Here is a 14,456-nt window from a genome sequence, read left to right on the forward strand (position 1 = left end):
AAAAAGTCATCATTTTGCAGTCCTTTAGATTTTACTGCACAGTTAAGGAAAAGAAATTTAGGTTATGTAACTTTAACAAGCCCATGCTGGAAAACCTCTACCTCCAATCTTTTATTCATATTTGATATAAAGTACAATAAAGCAGAACATAGATGAAAACATGATTGCTGAATTGCTTTCAGCAAGCAATGCATTTCAACTATATCATAGCTTTTAGTTTGTATAGGTTAGTGTCTGTTTCTGATTTATAAGCAAACACATGACTACCTAAATCAGTACTCACAATTTGAATGCAGATAATATGTGCATTCAAATTGTGAAAAAGAAAGAAAGAAAATAAAAATTTTATTTTTTTTATCACTTCTTAGTAGTTATTAAAACTAAGAATCTTTTTCACCATTGCCATACATACGGTAGGCAATTGCCATAGGCAAATTGTTTCACATGAAGAATGCACTCTTATTGAAGGAACAGTCAGGACATATTTAAGTAAGACTTCTCTGTGTGTGTTTTAGATTAGACACATATCTTGAAGCATATTTGCCATGGCCTCTTACAAGGAGCAAGATGAAAAGGAGACGGCTTAAAAGGATTTATTTCCCATATGGCACAGATCTAGCCACGCACAGTGGTCGTCAATTAAGGAACCGACCAATGCAGAAATGGGTAATGACAGTGGAGGCAAAGGGCATGAAAGCAGAGTCCAAGATATCTACAGGTTTTATGTACAGCAAACAAGATCAAAGATATTGTAATATGTGTACATCCTAAGTATGTTAAAAAAAATACTGCATGAACTACAATCGAAAGTGTCTTCACCTATTTGAGGATTCCTTTTTTTTTTTTTTTGTTATACAGCTTGTCATGGATGAGAGTTTTCAAGGTATTCCACTGCAAATGAAAGAAAGAAAGAAAGGATGTTCAGCACTTCCACATTGTGTTGTGTCATATTGGGATGTGACCTTTGCCAATCTCCATCAGCAATTTTTCTTTTCTTTTCTTTTTTTACCAGCACAGAATCGGGTATGGAAGTGACAGTAGATATAGGGTAAGGCAGTGGCATACATATCAGAGAAAATATGATTGCTTTTCACCATTGACATGTGCTATGAGGAAATCCCAGCATGATCAAAATCCCTACTGTTTCTATTCCCTCTCTTTCTCTCATAATATATAGTATGTATCGATTGTACTGTCTATTGTATTTTACTTTAATCCTCTTCATGTCTTCATTAATCTCACTTTATTTTCCCATCTTGTTTATCATTCTCTGTTCTTTCTTTTTACTCTATGTACCTCTATCTCATCTATTTTTCACTATATTTTTATCTCACTTTCTTTCTTTTTCCCTTTTATACCACTTTCTCACATTCTTTCTCTCTATTTTTTTATTTTTTTTTTTGCCAGACTACCTCTCTCTGGTCTGAGTGGGAGAAATCACAAAGACTCGATTGAATGCTGCACTTAGATAATTCAATTTTGTCATGCACGAATATTGTGAGATGAATAATGGATCTTTTCATGGTCGTACACCAGAAAGGGAATATCATCTTGGAGTGAAATGCATGCAACTAAACTCGATTATTGTCAATCTTGCTATCCACAATTCATACATGCATAATGTATATCCTGCAGGAAATTTTTTAGACAAGTTTTGAAGTCACCTTGTTATCTTAAAATGCATGCATTCATAAAATGTTTATCTTGTAAAGTATGTAATGAAAGACTGTCATCCCACATAATATGTATTTATGAATTAAAAATAACAAATTAACACTCCATTCCACTGGCAGCATTTCATAGATTTTTTCTTTTCAATTTCATGATCCTTGGTAGAACGATAATGTGTGTGATGTACAATTCTGAATTTATGAATACATTCTTTATTTCATAAAGTAGAGCAATCCCTATGGCAAATAAGATAAGGAATGGTATTAAGTCAGGGCAGGTCAATGTCAAAGTGATCAGAGTGCTAAATATTCTCTGCTCTGTTTAGAATTGACCTCACCCTGAGGGTTCTCATAGCCAATGATTTGCTGGAAAGCAAATATAATATGAAATCCTTTCACTAGACGCCTTCTTGAGGTCAAATATTTGATGAATGAGAATGATTAAAGAAATATAGGTATACTGAGATATATAACAGGGGAAGGACACCAGTCTAAATAAAGAGGGAAATCAATACAAGCAAAGTGTTCCATCCAAGGAAGATCTGGTTTAAACAAAATGAAGAAATATAAATAGAACTAGATCCTTCACAACATTTAATATCATGATGTCAAGCAACATGCCCCTATGCACCATGTGGCATACAAAAAAAAAAAAAAAAAAACACCACATGGATTTACAGAGTGTACTGTACAAAGTGATATAATCTGTCCAAAGGTATATATTATGTTACTTTGTAATTTGACTGTGATATCATATGTACTGTATGTACATTGCAGGCCTACTAAGTCTGATGAAATTAAGTCTCAATATTTTATTATGTTGTCATATACAAAGTGACATCACCAATATTTTTGAAAAATTAATCTGGGAGTTGAGTAAAGTTGGGAGAATAAAGTTGAGAAAAAAAAATCAAAGAAAGACATAATAGCAAGACTATACATAGGTTGACTCATCTCAGGAAGAAATCTCAGAGCTTCCTTTCAAAGCCCATGCTAATAATACAAACATAAAAGTGCACATGTTTCTATATGCTCTCATTTGAATTATAGTGAATATGTGAACTCAACTTCATTTGCTCTATCATGCATTACATATCATCACATACTAGCTCCCACTCTCTCTTCACTGCCTCATACACATCCGTCATTATTCAGAGTCATCCCCTTTTAAATTCTGGACACCACTTTAAACTCCACACAAAAATGTTGGTAGGAATATGAAAAGATCATTTTACTTAGAGGTGTGTTTACTGACAACAAAACTAAGTGACAACATACAAACCCATTGTGTGCCTTTAAGTGCCAACTGACACAGAAAACTATGATTGCATTGTACACACTATCCAAAGTCCGTGACACTCAAAGGATTAAAAACTAAGTGTGTGAGTACCCACCAGTTAAAGAGGATGTGTGAATCATTTTATCATGATAGAAGGAGAAAAAATAGACAAAACAGTGTTATCTTTGTGTTCCATTGTAAAAAAAAAAAATGGTCAGCTGTTTAATCTAAACATTAACTATTTTGCTGTCCTACTAATCTCAATTTAATCAAAGCCCATGCAACTGTACTGTTGTTATTAACATCATTTTTGTTTGTTAATTGCAAATATAATCTTACTCAAATAAAGAGAATCATATAGAAGTAACAACTTTTCACAGGACTAGTAAATCATACAAACTTGTTTCAGAGAAACAAACTCACTAGGATGTATGTTTTGACATTTAAATGCATCATCATTTCACCTGTTGCAGCTAGACGAATGAAGAACAATATATTCTAGATAATAATATATTCTGATCATGGCAATATGAACAATGGAGATAGTCTATGGAATAAATGTCTTATTCCTTTTCAAAATAATACTTGCTTTTGTTATGTGCACAGGGTCAACAGATAAATTGGCAGCTGGTGTACAAGCATTTTGTTGCCAGCAATATATCAAAACAGGGTTTCAAGTGGCCAAATGATGCAAAATATCCTGTGATTTCTTGGAATGTTATGTCAAACTGAAAATCCATAGACTCAAATTTCCTTGAAATTGAGCATTGCTTTTTGAACAACCTGTTTTTGTCATGAAAGTGTTTGAATCTTAAGGAAAGTGATCTCCATCATATCAGCACACAACAAGTCAATATTTGTGTGATGTAAGACTTTAAAGGGATGGTATAGTATTGGTGGATATGAGGACTGGGCTTTTAACTTTTTGTGAGATGCCAAGAAACCACTTATGAAATAGTACAGGGCATGCCATTTTAGAGGAATTCAAAGTTTGTTTGATGAAAATCGGTTTTGGAATGGCTGAGAAATCCAGAAACAAAGTAAAACAAAGCGATCGTAATAAAAGGTGGGTCCCACCTTTTATTAGGATCACTCCATTTTGGATTTACCAATTTTCATCATAAAAATGTTGAATTCCTCTTGGAATTACATGCTCTTTCACATTTCATAAGAGGTTTCTCATTATCTCAACAAAAAAAATGTTAGAAACCTGAAGTTACGTGTCAACCAAAACTACACAATCCCTTTAAAGCTAATACAGTGTACACTTGAGGAGATAATACAATGTAGCATCTTTTAAATTAGAATAACTTTGAATCAATGCAACAAATATCCATCTTATCCTTACCCCTGCAGAGTGCTACCTTACACACACTCTGAGGAGTAGAGAAGGGTTTCTAGGCATGGTGATGAAAGTAGCTTTTGACACCAAATATGAGTCATGCCTTACGGCCAGCATTGGATGTGTGCACAGCTAGCAAAATCAGACTGACTCAAGTACCAACATTAAGGGCACGGCATGCAGTGTGAAAAGGTTTTTTTTTTTCCTTTCTTTCTTTATCAAGATAGCTTATTGAATGCTCTGAATCTAATGGAAAGTTAATCAGGGATAAAAGGCAAAGGTGTGAATAGTTTGCGGGATCTTTGTGGTCTGCTCATTCGTTAAGGGCACTTGCCAAGCTAAGCGTGCCACATTAAGTACGGCTGCCTGAATGTTTGCCATTCAATTTTTCTACTTCATTCAATCTGAGTTAATAAAGATAAAAGATTGGATAGTTTGCGCTCTCATAGAAGTCCATTAACCTATACAGTCATGCAAATTGATGCTTATGCAAGACTTATATGCAAACAATATCTTAATCAATTTCGATGTGAAAAAGAATAGTGTGCTTTGCAGCTAGATAATTCCTAAAACCTAGTTTTTTCCTAAATCTCAAGATGTTTGTGAGTGCCATACAGAATCCTACTTGTATAATAGCAATGCAGTCATCATAATTGAAAAAAAAAATCACATTGCAAGATATTTCTGTGTACTGCTTCTCTGCATGTCAAATTGTAACTTGTAGACATTTGCTGTATTCATGGATTAGTGTAACATGCCACAACTTGGACATACTTTTCTCTAAGCCACTGATAAATAAATGTTATATGCATTCAACATGATGTATGGATATAATTTGATGTCTTGGCAATTTAAAGATGGAAAATAGCAAGAGAACTTTGCTAGAGTGGACTAGACTCTTAACATGATGGGAGATCCCGAGGTCAAAACCCCACATACATCCTTGGTCAAGATATTTACATTGTAAAATTGTAACCCATGATATCCCCCTTTACCCAGTATGAAAATAAGTACATGTAGACCCTGTGATGCTTGGGTATTAAGTAAAATGTGTACACATGAACATGTACATGTACATAAAAACTGCATATATTTTTTTGTCTTTATTATCAAATCACAACATATCGCATATTCTCTGGATGTATAAATGCATCTAAACATACGTCATCATCATCATGCTTATGCAAATACATGTACATACTTATATACAAAATCAAAGTATTGCATTGAGCGTAAATAAACCGTACTCGACTTCTTCCATCTGAAGTTAATACTTTAATTCTTTTTTCTTTTATTGTGTACACAAAGACAATTGATACTATATTCATATTATAAATACATTTACAGGAATATATACACAAATATACATGAACTCATGAAGGTCCACACATCTGTCATACCAAAGAAAGTTATAAAAATCTTAAATGGATCCATGGATATCCAAGGGATATACAGTGTACTGTGTATTATAAACAAGTTTTACATATATTTATATATAAATTTGTATATATCGAAAACAGTAAGAATCATATGAAAGTTCATATTGCACATTACTGCAGACATTTAGTCAAAATAATTATAAAAAAATACTAAATTGGGCATTACAATTATCAGCAGCACCAACACCACACACACACACACACACACACAAATGATATTGATATTTCCACTAGTGTCAGGAAAGACTAAATGTGAAAGAAGAATATCTCAGAACATTGGTTCTTCAAAGAATTATGCTTGAACACCAAACATTACTTTTCTAATTTGTATGTTTATATAATTATGATCAGTCTGGCTCATGACATTATTGGCTACATGAGTCAAAGTAGACAATTTAGATTGAAAAACAATGTCTTCTGTTTGTTGCATCTAATTGCTCACTTAAAAAAAAAAGTTAAAATGAGATCAGTGCTCTGCAATATATACTCACTTGTATTATCTCCAATCGTATTAAGTTTTGTGCTTGAAGTGGTAAGATATAGTGTTGGTGCTAGTGGAAATCGCCTCTCCCGATCCAGAATCTCATTTTCAAACGGTATCTGCAGTGCATGTACCTGTACAGCACATCAATTCCGTTTAACGTGTGGTTGGGAGCCAATAAAGCCTGGTTTTTACCATTGACTTCGATTAAATCGCCGGCTGGTGCGTAGCCTGGATGCACATTATGCGATGGTCAACAAGGTCTGCACACGACGCAGACGAGAGAGAGACGAAAGCATTACCTAGTGAATCACCACCGCATCACGGATCCTTGCTACGCCGCTAGTATGCAAATTACCCGATGGTCGGTATTAGTCATCCTTGTCTTCTAGCTGCCGGTGGTTCAATGAGATGGTTGCGGAGCCATCACACTTCTACTTTCAAAGCAAAGTAAAAGATAGACGGAGAACACCGGCTCTCTCCGAACACTGCGTTGAGTTACAATCCTATATCTCAATGGGTAATGGAGGTGATGGAGCAGGCTAACCAAGATCGTGATGCGTGACCGTCTGGCTAGTGCTTTTTGGCGTGGCGACGCGTGTGCTGTGTATGTGACGAACGCGATCTGACAAAATGTGCGCAGACCATACTGGTACTGCCGCCACCGCGCACACAGGTTGTGTAGTATGCATGCAACGTACTGTACTCAACTTTACCGCCCGCTCGTGGATGGAGAGCACGACAGGTGGTGGTGCCTCTGTGTTGCATTGCGCGGTAATGCATACATATGTGTATGTGTATGTGTATGTGTGTGTGAGTGCGCCCGTAAATCTGCGGACCAATACCGAGCACCACCATTTCAATGCTTTGTCAACCAATGCCAAGCTGGCGCACAGACGGAGTTAGCAAGCCGCGATCTGAGTATGTATGCCCAGGAACAGTCATATAAAGCGTTTCCAGTCAATTTTAACACTTTATTTTCACTGTTATCCTCGTTTTTTTTTGTGTGTGTTTTTTTTACATATATATAGTAAAGGAATGCATAAAAGTATATAAATTGTTTGCAAAATACAAAAACACAAAACAGAACAGCAACAACTAACAACGCGAAGTTCACACCAACGACTCGGTGATGCTGTTTAACCATCTACCGAAGATAACACGTATCGCGTACTGATATACGTGTATACATAATAACAGCAAGAATGGCCGTAAACGACGGTTTCTTAATTTGAAAGTACACAAGCGGTAAACGTTATCACAAGAACACTGTCCCGGCCTAACAAATGAAACACACTTGTGATCGTAACTTACCTGATAAAAATATTTATGTCTTTTGAATTCGTTTTCAACACATGTAGACCTATATTGGATGTGCCTATGCATATAAACACCCGAATGTCATTCATCCAGATGTACGCCTAAGTATATCTGCCCGGTGTTGCCAGATGGTGATTTCGGTAACCAAAAAGGGTGAAATTTGGTGATTTTTGGAAACCCTTGGTGACACCATTTTAACCTGGTAACTAAATTAATATTTTGTGATTTTTTAATTTCATTTCAAGACCAATGAAAAATGAGAACAATAAATCAAAAACGAAAATGCATTTTCCCAAAAGTTCTCCCTAAACTACATTGCAATCTCCTCTAGAAACATAACATGTGCGTCTTCTGTCACTCAACACAGACACAGACACAGACACACACACACACACACAAACACACACAATATTATCCATTCACATTTGTACATGTTTTGCATGTAGTGTGTGTGACTACGACGTGTGGACGCAACTGCACCGAGGCTCGCACAATTCAATCATTCACAGAGTGTTTGACGGAGTTTCATTGACATGATCGGTAATGAATCAGTTCATGTTTGTCGTGAAATTGAAGCCTAAATTACATTTTTCCAAATTTGGTGATTTCTTTAATGATCTTTGGTGATTTTCCACGTGCTTTCGGTGATTTTGTTCAATTGGGACCTGACAAGGATCAGCTTTATCATTTCATAGAATAAACAATACACATCATTTTGTTCACAATTAAATATAATTACACTTGTTACCTTCAAAACAGTCCAAATAACCTTGGCTGTTGCCTCGGGCGTGTTAGACTGTTCCAAAGGAAATTTGTGTGGTAAATTCTTACTAATGCCCTCAATAATGTGTATTATTTGTATACATTTATGTGTGCATTTAATTCCAGTGACCGAATTATGATGGGTTGTGCAGCTCTCTATAGCGCTAAAATGTGGTGAAATATAAGAAACTGCTACAATGTACCATAATAGATTCATAAAAACAAATCTAGAATAAACAGTGTATCGTGAAACACACACTGCAACATCAAAGCACCCTAATTAAATGATTTTAAGTTTTGTTATAGTCTACAAGTATTTGCTTGGTTGTTTGATCCATAGACATTTACATTCATGTGCAATAATATCTAGGCATACATATTTTGCTATGTACTCATGTACAATACAGATAACTTCAGTAATTAACTAAATAATACATGCACTTTAACAACTACAATATATACAAAGCCCCGGAAATATCAGATTTCATTGAGAAACAGACATTTTATTCAAGAAGAACAGAGATACACCATACACATACATTTCATTATTTGTACATCAGTTTATTGTAGAGAAATCACAATTAAAAAAAAAAAAGAAAAAAAAAATCACAGACCCCCACCAGTCCTGGCAACATTTATTCCCTAAAGATATTTGGTTTACAAGTTTCTCTCAAGCAAAACATTTTTTTTTTCCACTTCTGCTGCAGAACTTAATCATCATTTGGTACGAGGAAAGTACAGGATTGTTTCTTTCTTGCTGAAATCATTTATGAGTTATCTGAGAAATAAATCAAGTCCAGAACAGCAAAAACATGGTGAAGACGAGAACTCACTTCTTAGTTGAGCTTAAGTGAGAGTAATACGAGGAATACACTGGAAATTGCACATGTTAATTTTTAAAGGCATGTTTTAGCTTTGGTTGAGATGGGGGATTCATATTTGAACTTTTTGCAAGATAATGAGAAACCACAAATGAAATATTAAAGAGCATACAATTCTCAGAATTATTCTGATGAAAATCACTTTTGAAATGGCTGAGATAGCCAAAAATCAAAGTAAAACAAAGTGGTCCAAATAAAAGGTGGGTCCCACCTTTAATTATCCTACCCGCCTCTTTGTTTCTGGATATCTCAGCCATTTCAAAATCAACTTTCATCAAATAAACTTTGAATACTTCTTAGAATCGTATCCCCTTTCATATTTCCACAGAGGTTTCTCGATATATCTCACAAACAGTTGGAAACCTGAAACCCCATCTCAACCAAAACTATACCATCCCTTTAAGAGAAACTGAACCATCCTTTAAGCTTCTCCCATTGTTTGGTTGTGTGCACAAACAGTTTCGTACATTCGAAACATGTTCCATCTTCAGACACAAAATATTTATACCGAATTTCGATAAGGAAAATTGTCATCGTATAGATTACAGACTGTTCAGATACATATCACAACCGATTTGAAAAAAAAAAACCCAAAACATGTATAGATGCACAGTTGTCTAAAGTGCATATTGTTATGGTCACCACGAGCCCCTAGTGCACTAAGAAAGATCATCTTTCACATGCCCTCACTTTAAGCTCCATCTAGCTATACCATTCTATGGTTGCCATTTGTTGAGACACACATGGAAAGATTATTCGTTATCAAGTTTTAGTTTGAAACAATACCTTGACCCTTCTATTGTTATACAATGTTTTGTTAATCAGCATTTAGACACATAAATCCATCATATAGCTATGCAATTTGGGTATAGTTATATCATTTCGATATACATTATTTTGTGTGCATTTGAGCACTCTGTTTGTATGGACTAAATCTAAAACTTGTGGAGACTCATTTATGTTTAACTGACTACATGTAAGCATGACACTAAGACTCACCTTCCTTATTGATGTTAACAAATTTCTCAATGCAAAATACAAGCCAGGACTGGTAAAAGGCATACAATAGAAACCTGACAACTAATATCTCTCATCTTTTCAATGTACATGTCATACTGTAATAGTTTATACAACTCTTAAATCATTAAATTTCTACTCTGTCATTAGTCTCTGAAGTCAGTGGGAAAGTTTCCATCAAAAATCCATCAAAAATCTGCCTTTCCCATATGATTATCACAATCTGGATACATTGCACTGGTTATGAAATAGAAGGGCAGAAAAACAAGAATGTACATTGTTTGAACAAAACCAAAAAGGAAACCCTAGAATAGCTAGAAATGGTTATGACACGGGAGCACAAGAATCTACACGCCTGTAAACTTGGGTCTCTGCGCAGTAGTCAAAAAATGTTGTCAAAAACTATATACACACAGGAATGCTTGGACCTTTTAATACAAATGTCTAAAATTCAAATTGAAAAGAAAGTGTTGAGAAGATGGCATACGAATCAGTTAGCTACCACCACATTACAAGCATATTAATTGCAAACAAAAGTATCTGCTTCTGTATGACAAAGACGTAAATCGAAAAGCTCGAGTGATTGACCTGCGCAACAGCAACATCATTCTCATCGCAATTCTTCAGTACCCAATTGGCAAATTGATTACAATGCATATCACATATATGCATGTCTAACTTCAATACTAAGTTAAATACCAGAGTTACATAAGCTACAACTCTTTTGGATCTCGGTAACTAATACACTACATTGAGACAACTATTACACCTATTTGTCTCAATGTGCCAGCACCATGAAGCTTGAAGGGAAAATATACATGTATCTATATACATGTACATGTATTTCTTCTTGTACCTCAGAGTTATACTCTTTAGCAATCAAGCCCTGACTGATTACTACATGGTAAAAGACGTTAACAATTGCTCTCTAAACATCAAACCAAATCCTTGTCCATACCTATGCTTAAATCAAATTTGTTATGTATTTGTTTGGTTGGTTTTTTTTTATATGAAGTACTTTATTCAGAGTCAGATTATCACAGTCTTAAATTTTGAAAAGGAAAATTTTGAAGAAAAAAAAACACCCATAAAACAAAATGGGTACAAGCCTAACAAAGAGCTAAACAATGCAGTGGAAATGGCAGATAAAAACCAAGAGAGGAAAAAAAATCTGAAATTTTCCCTATATCTACATCTAAGCAGGATTGAATACATAAAGATAACACATAGCAAATGGTATACGTACAGCAGATAACTAACATGTGGTATTTATCCACACAAAAGTTTTTGAAATAATAATTTCATACATATGAGTACTGCACATACCATACCAAATTCACTTACAATGTACAATATCAATATAACAAAATTCTTTGTCTTTATTTTGTTTTACAAAACATATTGTCCTGCCACTCTCAATACAATAATATCTAAATAAAATACCAAAATTACACATGTCAAAATGCTCTGTAAATGTGTTACTTGAAAAAAAAAATCTACTATGGATGAAGAAGACACCACATGGGTAATGAATTAATTAAGCATTGGAAATCAAATAGTTTGAGAAAATATGGATGGAGCTCCTTCATTTGCTTTAACCTTTCAGACTCTTCGCCATAAAAATGTGCCACTAGTAATAGCATGTTAAACTTTGCTACACCTGGACCCCGTTTGATCAAGTGAGAGTCATCATTGATCTCCGGGACTTATAATCAATTATTGGTTTTGATAAAATGGGGCTCTGCCTGACAGCAGTCCAAAGGTCAAGTTCAGTTCTCATTTCTTGATGCCACACTAGTCTACAGCATTTAACTTCAATCCTTTCTTTCTCGTTCCTTCAGTCTATTGAAAGGGAAAAGAAATGCCTGAATAGGTTTGACAGATAAAGATTGCAATATCATAGATCTCCTCTCAAGAAATTCAATTAACCCATTGAAGACTAGTCTCGAGTATACTGAGGAGGTGCCTATGGGAAATGCACATTCTTGCAAAATTGGTTCGTCCTCAACAGGTTAAGGCAGTACTCGAAGAGACCATTTCAGTTCATATATTTTTCTGAGGAATCCACCTTGTGACCATGACAGTTTTAATTAGTTCTCCCTCTGCTCAATGACAAATTAATTTCATTTGGGACTTCTTTGAGCCAAGTTGACAACTTCACAACCATCCCCCGTTCAGCCTCTTAGGATGTTAACATACTTTCTTGTTAATACAGTGTAGGTCCAGCACAGGCAAGTTGAATGTATGTCACAAGGAACTTATCAATGCAAACAAGTTCCTATTAGAAAGAAAATAAATTTAAAGAAAAGAAGAAAAAAAATATCTTAAATTAATAAAGGGCACGCAAATAGGTAACCATTCATTATCTTATACTAAGTAATCAAATCAAAATCTCAACCTTTGCAATAGGCAGGTAACAGGGAGAAATGGGTAGCATTATGAGGAAAGAAGAAAAGACAAAAAGAGCCTTCCCTATGACAAATACACCTATAAGACAAGTCTCTGTCATACAGATCCAGACCACTGGTCAATACATTTGTGATTTGTTTGATCACAACAAAACTTTGCTCATTCTATAATGACCAGAGTTGCAGTTACCTAATGACCTGAGGTGGGAATTTTAGATATCCCCACTCCAAATAACAACACTCCGAATACTGCTCACACAGACAGCCATTTTTGTCAGACATTTTCCCTCTTCATAATAGATGGCAGAAAATAAAATAAAAAATATCAAATACCCTGATTAATGGTACAATATTTGTGTAAATATTTGCAGGTGTAATTGACCATCGTTGGGGTAATTCAAAACATATCTTTATATGGGGATGCCTGGATGTAAGATGGATGGATGATTTCGTCCCTGAAAAAAAAAAGTCTTTCTGTATTGAACTACATATCATTTGGTCAACATGACGTCAATGGCAACTGTTTTAATAGGAAACCTGATGCACTTGGTGCATCCTTAAAGACACAATTTCTGAAGATGCAATGAAAAATATTTAATTGGAGGTATATATCAATGATAGCAAAATTAGAGCCAAGCATATCAACAATATAATAAACATTATACACTACACTAACCAGAGAGTAAAGGCTGACATAATTTATGAAATGAGAAATAGCTTCAACAAGCGCTACACCACAAGTGGAAGTGTATTTGGAATTTGCCTACCTGTTCACACCACGTGTGAATGCCGTAAAAGCTGTTATTTTCACGTGCAGATATGTTTGCCAATCAGGAGGTCACAGACATTTTCGCAATTTGACACCGTAGCTATCCTAAGTGCACGAATTGCTGTCTGTTCACTCTGCTAGTGAGTTGGGTGGCGATGTTTCTGTGTGTTGTGAAATTCATAGCCCAACAGCAATTCACGAAATTCGTGAAAATTAAACCATCACGAAAATAACCGCTTTCACAGTAATCAACCCCAGGGATGCCATCCCATTCCCAGATACACTGGAATTGTAAATCACCTTGTCAGAAGGCAGATCAGAACAGGTAATCATTCATCCAGTCTTGTATTACTACTGAGAAAATGGTAATGTTTAGGGAATTTATCAACTTGCGAGAGATGTCATACATGGCAGACAGTTACAATGGCTTGCATAATGCAGAATACTTGTACTCCAAGTAATCTGACATTTCTGTGGCAGGTATAACATGGTTTTTCATTCCTAGTCTCGAGTCTACAGTCAGTCAAATGTGAGGTACCTTGGATGCACAAGTTCTACCCTGACTATATTTGTACCAAGAAATAAAAATCCTGTGTCAACAAAGCTGGGTAACTACATGATATCCTGGATACATTAAAATTCAGAGTCACAAAGAAAAAAATTTTCTTGATTCTTTTTTGTTTGTTTGTTGAGGTAACGTGAGAGCAAATGACATGATCTTGCAAAAGCAAGGTAGATTATGCAATCAAAGTTAGTCATGTGATGTAGACAACTATCTAGAAGGGTCATTAGAATACCATATTAAATGATTTAAAAACACAAGCATAGGCAAGGAAAACAGAAAGCAGATTTCTGCAAATTTCCCCTGTACTTTCCTGCCATTCATATTTCACTATGTTAATATCATATAATTTTGCTTGGGCCTTCAGTCTTGAATACACATTTTTTTTTTTTTTTTTCCAGATATCTGGTCAATCATTTCCATTCCTCATTTTTAGCTTCCCATGACATTGTCTGCTGCACACTATCAACAACGTCACAAGATCCAACACATCAATTTTGAAAATCCATTTTCCTCATCAGCAAGT

This window comes from Diadema setosum, chromosome 11, assembly GCF_964275005.1.
Source record: "Diadema setosum chromosome 11, eeDiaSeto1, whole genome shotgun sequence".
Classification (NCBI taxonomy): Eukaryota; Metazoa; Echinodermata; class Echinoidea; order Diadematoida; family Diadematidae; genus Diadema; species Diadema setosum.